The 9,393-nt window shown below is 32.7% G+C and overlaps 1 long non-coding RNA gene across 1 annotated transcript; it reads right to left on the reverse strand.

The window, feature by feature from the left end:
- Positions 1–219: 219 nt before the first annotated feature.
- Positions 220–7,501, reverse strand: LOC124374279. The gene is made up of 3 exons (XR_006923538.1): positions 7,412–7,501; positions 551–714; positions 220–237 (listed from the first exon to the last, which is right to left on the reverse strand). It is a non-coding gene; the product is annotated as an uncharacterized LOC124374279 (long non-coding RNA).
- Between the last annotated feature and the right edge of the window lie 1,892 nt (positions 7,502–9,393).

Raw genomic sequence — 9,393 nt, forward strand, 5'->3', positions numbered from 1 at the left:
TATTAATGCGCATGCACAAACTAGGTGCTATTATTATAATCTGTTACCTGTATTGCATTGATGGGCACCCAGACTTTAGGCACCCATTGATGATGTACTAATGTTGGAAAACATTTTTCCTAAGAAGGCATCAAATCCTTTAGTGCTGTCAAAAGTTGATCAGCTCCAGATGGTTCAGAGATGGTAACTTGCCTGATGGTCTGCATGATGGCATTTGTGGGGGCAGTCCTGTTGTCCCTGCAAAGTACATTCAATTTAAAAATCTTAAGCATATAACTTGTTTTTAAATTAGATTTTTTGAAAAAAAAACCATGTTTTCCATCTAAGTATTGGTCATTGGTTAAAAAATAATTCAATCTTTTGAAAAACGTTTCACAAGAAATTTTTGTAACATTTCACCATTAAGGGACATCTTACTAAATTACGCTTTGCCTAACGATCAGGATTACTAATCAAAGGGTTAATACCAAACATCATAGAAATACCTCTCCTTTGCGTAAGTAACAAAGCTGGATTGAATAAATAGCTTAGAAAAACTGCTATTTCATACCTTCTTGAGGCGAAGCCGTTTGAGATTAGTGAGCTGTGAGAAGCCCTGTATCACATGTGTCTCTGTCACATTGATCATTTCCCCCAGCTCTAGAGAGCTCCAGCTGAGTCCATCTTGCCTACCACCTCCAGAACCTCCGACATGTTCTTCACTGTCATCAGTGACTGCAACAATCAATTCATTTTCTTGTGTATTTGTTGAGTAAAATACCTTGTATTTATACAAAATATAATACTAAACCACCCGTTATGTTTCAAGGATTTGAATATAGAAGGAACGGAGAAGGGAGTGGTAAATACATTTAGGGAAAGTTCTAACGAGACACAAAACTTGCATTTGGTCCCCGAGAATTTTCCTGAAAGGTGTTTTCTTGGAGGAGGAGACCTCAGAGCTGCAGGGACGGATCCTTGACGAGTTTTTTCTCAGCAGAGGGTGGTGTGTCCTGGCAGTTTCAAAAGGTGCTTTCCTGAAAGGGGTCTGGCCCCGGAGCTGAGGGTTAGTGACTCCTAAGGTGGCAAGTATGGTCAGTGGGGACTATATAGACGTCATAAGATCTATCAATCGGTCCTGTGGCCTGGGCAGAACTCTGCATTGGCAAAACAAAATGCTGAAATTTTGGTGTCTGACTGAAAGGTTATTGGAGATGTCCCACATGGGAGGTTCCAGGACGATGGTGATGTTGGTTGATGAACAGTCTGCAGCGACTCTTTAAAGTGAGGAACTGGAGGATATTCATTGGTGTAGAGCAGGTCCAGCTGAGGAAGCAGGGGGCTATAGCAGCTGATCATGAGGGTCAAGGTTGTAATATATACTACTACTATTATTACTTTAAAATAAATAGTTAAACTTAATTTGTATTCTGATAATTATAACTAGAAATAATAAATAAACTCCAGTATGATACAAATGTGAAACTTTAATGATGATAAATTAATTGACATACAAGTTTGAATTTTGAAAACAAGATGGAGGATTACAATAATGGTAAAAATTTGTTTAAATACAGTTCTTAAATTTTAGGGCAGGGTGGTCGTGCTGGCTTAATGAAATAGAAAATATTAGGTATTGTTTTAATAAAAAATATTGTAATTTTGAAAAAATAATTGTTGTTAAATTTTTAATTATAATAATTTTGAATTAATTAGCCAAATCGAATGTTCCCTGGGGTTTACGTTCTTCCAATGACATCACTATTAAACTTAAAAGGAATTTTCTCACCCAATATCTGTCTTCTGCTTCTTTGTACTTCAGCGATAATAAAGAATTTAATAAAGTAACCTTTCAAATACTGCTGAATAAATGTAACCAGTTTCTTTATTTAAAATAATAATCTTGCTTCAACTTCTTCCAGATCCCTCTCTCCTCTCCACCTTTCAAATCTCTGCTCTCTTCACTCTTCAACAATCATCCCTGCACACTGTATCACTGACTTTAGTTCAATTTATAACTTTTTGAATTTTTATATGTAATAAGGTGAATTTTGATTAATTTTGATATATTTAATTTTGTATTTATTATTGTTTGTATTAAAATTTGAGACAATTTATAAATTAAATTATTCCTTAATTATATTATTACTAATAAATTTTTAAATTAAATTAAGTATTGAAATGAATGTGAGATGGGTTGTATGAAATGAGTCAATTACAAGGTCCTTCAGGTCAATCTGCAGCACAGTAAAAGGACTTTAGCTGTGTTCTGCAGATGCTTTTTAGCATATGATTTTTTCAAGTGGATAAAATATCAGGGCTTTCCATGACAGGGGTCAAAATTGTCAGTGCCCAGGTTTAATAATGCCAGAGCTTGTATTGTTGTAAGGCCCTTACTCACAGACAGGGTGGTTATTACCATTCTTATAGGAGCAAGTGTCAGGGCAAGGACTACTACGAGGGGCTGTCCTCTTTGTGGTATCCTTTCTCCTCTCTTGTTCAACCTAGTTGTGGACAACCTGCTCATGTTTTTGAACAGTAGTAGTTGTCTTTTCAAAGGGTACGCAGATGACATTGTGATTCTTATGAGTGGCAAGTTCAACAAGTCAAGAAACTGACCAATGCTGCTCTGAACATGGTGGGGAACTGGTGTGATTGGATGAGCCTTATTGTCAACTCCACCAAGGCTGTTTGTAGTTGCCTTTACTAGGAGGTTTCAGTTGGAGGGTATTGGTCCATCCCTACTGAAAGGCTCTTTCATTGAGTTTAAAGTACCTGGGCGTGATCCTTGATAGGGTCCTAAACTGGGGACCCCATCTAAAAAAGGTTATCGCTAGAGGGAAATGGTTCTTTAATGCAATGCAGATGTGTGATAGATGGGTCTTTGGGGACGTAAGCCAAGGCTTTTGTATTGGCTTTATGTCTCCATTGGTCACACCTGCACTAATGTGTTGGGGCTTGGTGTCTGGTGGCCAAAAACGTAGGCCAAGTTGGCGGTAGCTGGTCTGATCTGGCATCCAAAGGGTGGCTTGCCTTGCTATCACTGGGACTTTTCCAAGTGCGCCGGGTGCACCTTTAGACTGTTGCCTCATCCTTGCCCCATGGGACATTGTCATTTGGGATATGGCCAGGAGGAGTGCCTACTGTCTCCAGCAGGTGGGCCTTGGGTTGCAGCAGTGGGCACTGCAGAATTAGCATCCTGATTCAAGGGAATGCTCTGCATATGATCTCTGATCAAGATGTCACAAAGATTTTTCCTTTGACAAACCATTTAAGATTGTTATACCTCCTAGGTACGTTTGATCTGGAGGGGAAGGAAACCCCCTCCACCAGTGGAGCTTGAATGGTTTACAGATGGATCTAAAACAAAAAGTGGTACAGGCACTGGAATTGTGGGGTGAGACCATGTAGGAAGCTGATGGTCCCTATGGGTCCTGTATCCCACCAGTCTTTCAGGCAGAAGTAGTAGCCATTATGAAGTGCTGCTCGTGAGAATCTTCTTCTACAGTATAGGAATAGACAACCAACATTGAGGGACGGTAAATGTGCTCAATTCCAAATCTGTCTGGGTTTGCTAACGAGTCATTTCTTCCGTTGCCAGAATCAACAATGTGACTGGTTTGTTGGGTTCCTGGTCATGAGAGGATCCCTACGTGGGAATGAGCAGAATGGTTCTATAGTCGCTTTTCCTCTAAGGTGGCGTCTGAACCTTCTTTCACTAAGTAGAAACAATGTCATTCTCGGGTTATGGGTTTGTTTACGTAGCTGAGGGAGCATCTTTTACAGGGTAGGCATGCTTTTGAGAGGATCCACTCTGTTAAAATGTGTAGATAAACTGGAAGAAACTGCTGAACACCTGCTCGTTGATTGTCCTGCAAAAGCAAGGGAGAGATATGCCATCTTTGTTAATTTGGACAGGGGGTGGTGAAAATTCTCCAGGAGGACCTTGATAGGTTGTTTTCGGCGGTTTGTGGAACTGCTGAAAACTGTAGACTGGTAGGCCTCATGGTTGTGCTTTCCAGGGTGCACAAAAAAGGCCCTTGAGGCTTAAGTGGATGGCAATGGACTGCCCCATATATGATGAAGAAATATTGTATTATTTTTACGACAAATATAGGAGGGAACAGACTTTTAAAATCTCATTATTGGAGATATTCTGTAAAAAAATATGTGGTAGGGACACTTGATTATGTTTTCCGAATTTTGAAAAAAAATGCTCAAATGTGAATAGTAATAAAGCGTAAAATTTAATTTTTTTTTAAATTACAATGGATACTAAATAGTACATACCATGAAAGATATCCTTAAAATAAATATTTTTGTATTTTAAAGATTTTTGTTTACCCCTAAAAGTTCAAAAATAGCAACCTAAAAATTGAGATTTCATATCCTGCACTAAGAGGGGAAGGTGAAATTGAGCTAAAGTCAACATTCACAGAATTCACAAAATCAACATTATTTTAACTTAGTAGTGCTGATTTTTGTTTTGTTACAGAACTCAATTTATTGGATAAAAATTATTTAGTTTTGACAAGTTCCAAACAATAGCTAGCTTGTCCCTCGCCAAAACTACAGGGGACTGTCCGAACAGTTACAACTACGAAACAGCAGTGCTCTATTATTTTACTTGTCATGTGCTACAATCTTGCCACAAATAACTGAAACTTTTTCAAACATGTTCTAAATTAGGTTATATTTACTTTACTGTTGCCTCAGTTTGGCCTGCAAATGTGGAACTACTATGTGGATAGTGTGTCAGTGAAATACATAAATACTGACCCTTAAAGTGAATGTTTCTTTTCTAAGTGATTGTGTATTTATTTCTTTTTACAATAATTCAAACAATATTTGAATTAATCTGTTTGTTTAGGTTTACAATTTTTGAATTTATATATATACAAAAACTTTAAATACAAAATAGTTTTTTTTTAGAAGATATTTCATGATGTGTGTACCACATTTTACACTGTTATTTTAAATTTAGTGTTTTACGCTTTTTAGTATTTTTTTATGTTTGAGTATTTATAAAATTTTGAAAATCCAATTAAGCCCCTACCACACATATTTTCCTGAAAGAGTAACCTCAGTAATAAGTTTTTGGAAAATTTGGTACCTTCTATTATTATAGTAAGAATAACACAATACTTAATTTAAAAGGCCTTTAAAGAAATTTGGCACAACCTCGGTAAATAGAGTATAAGATAATTACTTTTTATTTACACAAAATTGTTTGGTATAATGAGACTTTTATATCTCAAAGTGCCGGATAAAATTGTATTTATTTTTTAAGCTAAGTGGTGCAATTAGCTTTAAAAGGTTCATGTTAATTTTGCTTAGTATATGAAATAAAATTTCTGAAGTTATTATAGAAAGAAAAAAATTGAGACTGTTTTTTTAAGACTTTCAAAAGATATTATTCATATAAATATGTATAAAAAAACAAAATAGATTCACCATCACAGATTCGATTTCAAAAAAAACTTACAAAAAGCAGAAAAAAAATAGTTTAAAAAAAAAGATTGATATTATAATTATTAAAGTTATCTTTCAAATTGCTGTAAACAACGTTCTGATTTAACATATAACGTGCAATTCAACAAATGAACAGAGTTTATGTGCAGATCTCAAATTGCACTATCATCCTCCTCACGCAGAAAAAGCCGTCTAACACATCAGCATGCAGAACAAAATGGTATTTGGTTGTAATGACGATCAATTTAGGAGAGATAAGATAGTCCTGGTCATATCCCATCTAGTGAGGTGTTAGAGCGAAACCCTTGTGAAGCTTTTTTAGATATAATCAGCAGTCATGTAATGTCAGCGTAAGCACAAACCCTATAAATAATTTAAATATTTTTCATTTTATGGACGTGTAAATTATGTAGATGATTTTAAGGATTGTTTTCAAAAATTAATTCAAATTCCAGATATTATTTACCTCTCTGAACTTAGAACTCAGCACACAATAATTTTACCTTAAGGAATAGAATAATTGGTTCTAAACAAATGGTATTTTATTTAACACTGGAAAATCTCAGTCATTTTTCACCCTAATTATAGCAATAGTTTTAAATCTAACACCTCCTCCCTTGATGCAACATTTAACGAAAGAAAAAACTATAACTTTTTTAGGAGTTCACCATTGACGGAAGTCTCACTTGAAGACAGCATGTTCCTATCATTACCAAATAAACTTAGTAAGGCATATTAACTGATTTCTTTTCTGTCCTCAAAAGTAGATACAAAAACTGTTAACAGTTTACTATGCATATTTATATTCTTACTGAACATATGGCATCGAATTCTGGGGTGATTCAGTTGAACTAAACAAGCTTTTCATAATTAAAAAAATATAATCCGTAAAATAAACTATATTAATTATGACGCATCCTGCAAGCCCAGTTTTTAGAGACTTAAAATTGCTTACTCTTCCATCAATTTATATATTACCGCAGACACTAATTATTATCAAGAAAAACGTAGCAAATTTTAATTCATTCTCAAATATATACAATTATTCCACCAGACACAATAGTACTCTTATTTATCCTTTATAATAATTTGTTAAATGATGTCAAATTAGGGAATTGATTGGAGGTTTAGAATAAAAAAGTGCATGGCTATTTGCTGGAAAAGTGTTTCTACAATGTAAATTAATTCTTGAATGAAAAGCAATAAGTTTTTAAATAATTATTTAAAACTGTGCATCTTTGTTCAAGTTATGTTCGGGATTTTTTTTTGTTTGCTCTCAATTTTTATATTTAATGCTTAGTGTTTAATATTTTATGTTTAAATCTTATTACTATATGTTATTTATACAAGTTATACTTTATTTAAATGAATGTGTAATATTCAATGTTTAATGTTTAAATTTTAATCTATATGTCTTATCTATACAATTTATATCAATTTATTTACATTTCAAATTATGTTAGGTATTTTTAAGAAATTGACATGTTCATCGCACCATAAGGTAATTAATTACTTTACATGGTGTTATGGTGGCAACAAGAAAAAAATTTTAAAAACTAATAAATAAGAGGTGGGTGGGAACAATGAATGGAGTGCTATGTGTTGTCTGATGTTTAGTTAACAGTGGAATACGTATTACCACCAGTTTTATGGAGTCTGTGATCGAGGAGGAAAAAATCTGTGATAGCAAGATGTGTCATCATATGTGTAATGGAGTTATTATTGAATGCATGCCATAATATGTATCACACAACTCATGTTTACATTTTAAAATATCTCTCATAGTTTTAACATAATCCTTCATAAACTCAAAAAAGTTATACAGTACTACTTATAAGTACAAAGAAATTGTTAGAAAATATACCATAGATTATAAACATTTAGTATTGGAGTTTAATAATAGAGTTTAATTGAAAGAGAATGAGTAAACATATACATTTTTGTATACAAAATTACTCACCAGGTGCTTTAATTTAGTGAAATTCATAAGTACAGACACATTGATTACTGTTATCCCTTCCAGGCCTTTGATATTCAGTTCTATCAAATTTTGAACAATTTCCTAAGTTTGTCATATTAATTTGGCTGTTCCTGAAACAGAAAAAAAAGGAAAATATGATTAGTATTAAGCCAAAAACCTGAAGAACAGAGAATCATATTGGTGTATTACATATATAAATTACAATTAAATACTATCATAATACAAATACATCAGCAAGTTATCTGAGTTTTAATACATTGACTGCTGCAGTGTATCTATCTTCTATTTCGGGTGTTCTTACTCGTTACATGTGACGTACAGCAGTGAAGGTACCTCCTCATATAGGTGGGGTCTTTCCACCTATTGAACTGATATGATTAAGTGCAAAAATGATGAAGTAATTTTAAAAGTTTTTGAAACATTTGAAAATTGAAAAAGCTGCAAATTTTACTGTTTTGAATAAAAAACAAACTAGGAGAGATGCAGTACTCGATATTGTTACAAATATTAGCAAAGACAACTTTGAATGTCAGGTTATTGAGCCGCATTTGTCAGATCATACAGGGAGTGACTTGCAAAAACTGTGTGGTATATATATTTTAGGCCTGAAAATCCAGTTTGTATATGTACAAATATTAGGGACTTGCAAACTGTATATCTATGTCAGATGTAGAAGAATATAACAAGTATTTTATATCATATTTTGAAAAATTCTTTTTTAAAAAAATACTGCAAAATTAGACAGGTTGAGGTAAAAATTTTTAACAGGCCAAAAATCAAGTGGTTTACACCAAAACTGAAAAATATGAAGAAATTTGTAATTTTATTTAATGACAAATACAAAATTCATAAGGGGACATTATTATGAAAGTAAACACAAAAAAGCATATTTGGAAGCTTATGAATAAGTATTTTATTATTCCAAAAGAAATTACTAAAACAAAATAGTTTTAGAAAAAACATACTAATGAAAACTTAATTTCCAATATATGTAAAGCCATTTGGAACATTATTAACACTTAATCAAATAATTGTAATGGCTGTAACAAATCTAGGACAATGGTAGTTGTTATTGATTCCAATACATTTAATGAATATTTTGTTAATTTAGTAAGTTGGATTTAAGTAGTTTATAACAAAAATGTATCTAACGATTACACTATTAATCATGTAATAGGAATATGTCATATAACTGATTTGAGGGTAAAAAACATTTTAACTGGATTTTAAATACTTTGAGTCTCAGTTTGTCTCGTAGTGGAGATTACTATGGTTTTTCAAACTTTGTTGTTAAAGAAATTATTTAGAACCCCTAAATTTTTTTTATAAGATATTAGAGCAAGGGTATATCCTAGATCTTTTAAATCAGCATAGTAACTGCAACTTTCTTTTAAATGAGACAAACATGATCCATCAAGCTATCAACCAATATCTCTGTTCCCTATCTTTAGTAAAGTATTAGAATCTTGTGTTAAGCAACAATTAATTGTTTTCTTAAAATTAATCTATTTTGCAACGAAAAGTTGGGTTTCATGCAGGGCCACAAAAAAACAATGTATTTTATGATAAGCTAAGTGAATTCATGTAAAAAGTAATTTTGCCAATTGCATAATTCATGTTTTAAATACAATAAACTTTCTTGATTTCTAATGAAACATTTAAAATTCATAAAAAATATATATTGAAGAAACCACGTAATGTAACAAATAAATGTAATCAGGATGAACCAAAATATGCAGCCTAAGTTTCAAAACAAGATACATATCTATAGGAAAAAAAATATGTGTTTCCAATTTTCTATGTCATATGGATTCCCAATGCCATAAAAATTAGTAATGAATGCCAAATGAATTAAAATGTACATAATTTCATTAGGAAAATTATGTTTTATATATTTATGTACAGTAAAACAAAAGAAAACTTAGATTCATGATAAACTTTGGTTTGCCTTTAGACATTTT

Source organism: Homalodisca vitripennis, unplaced genomic scaffold (assembly GCF_021130785.1).
Source record: "Homalodisca vitripennis isolate AUS2020 unplaced genomic scaffold, UT_GWSS_2.1 ScUCBcl_7728;HRSCAF=15529, whole genome shotgun sequence".
Classification (NCBI taxonomy): domain Eukaryota; kingdom Metazoa; phylum Arthropoda; class Insecta; order Hemiptera; family Cicadellidae; genus Homalodisca; species Homalodisca vitripennis.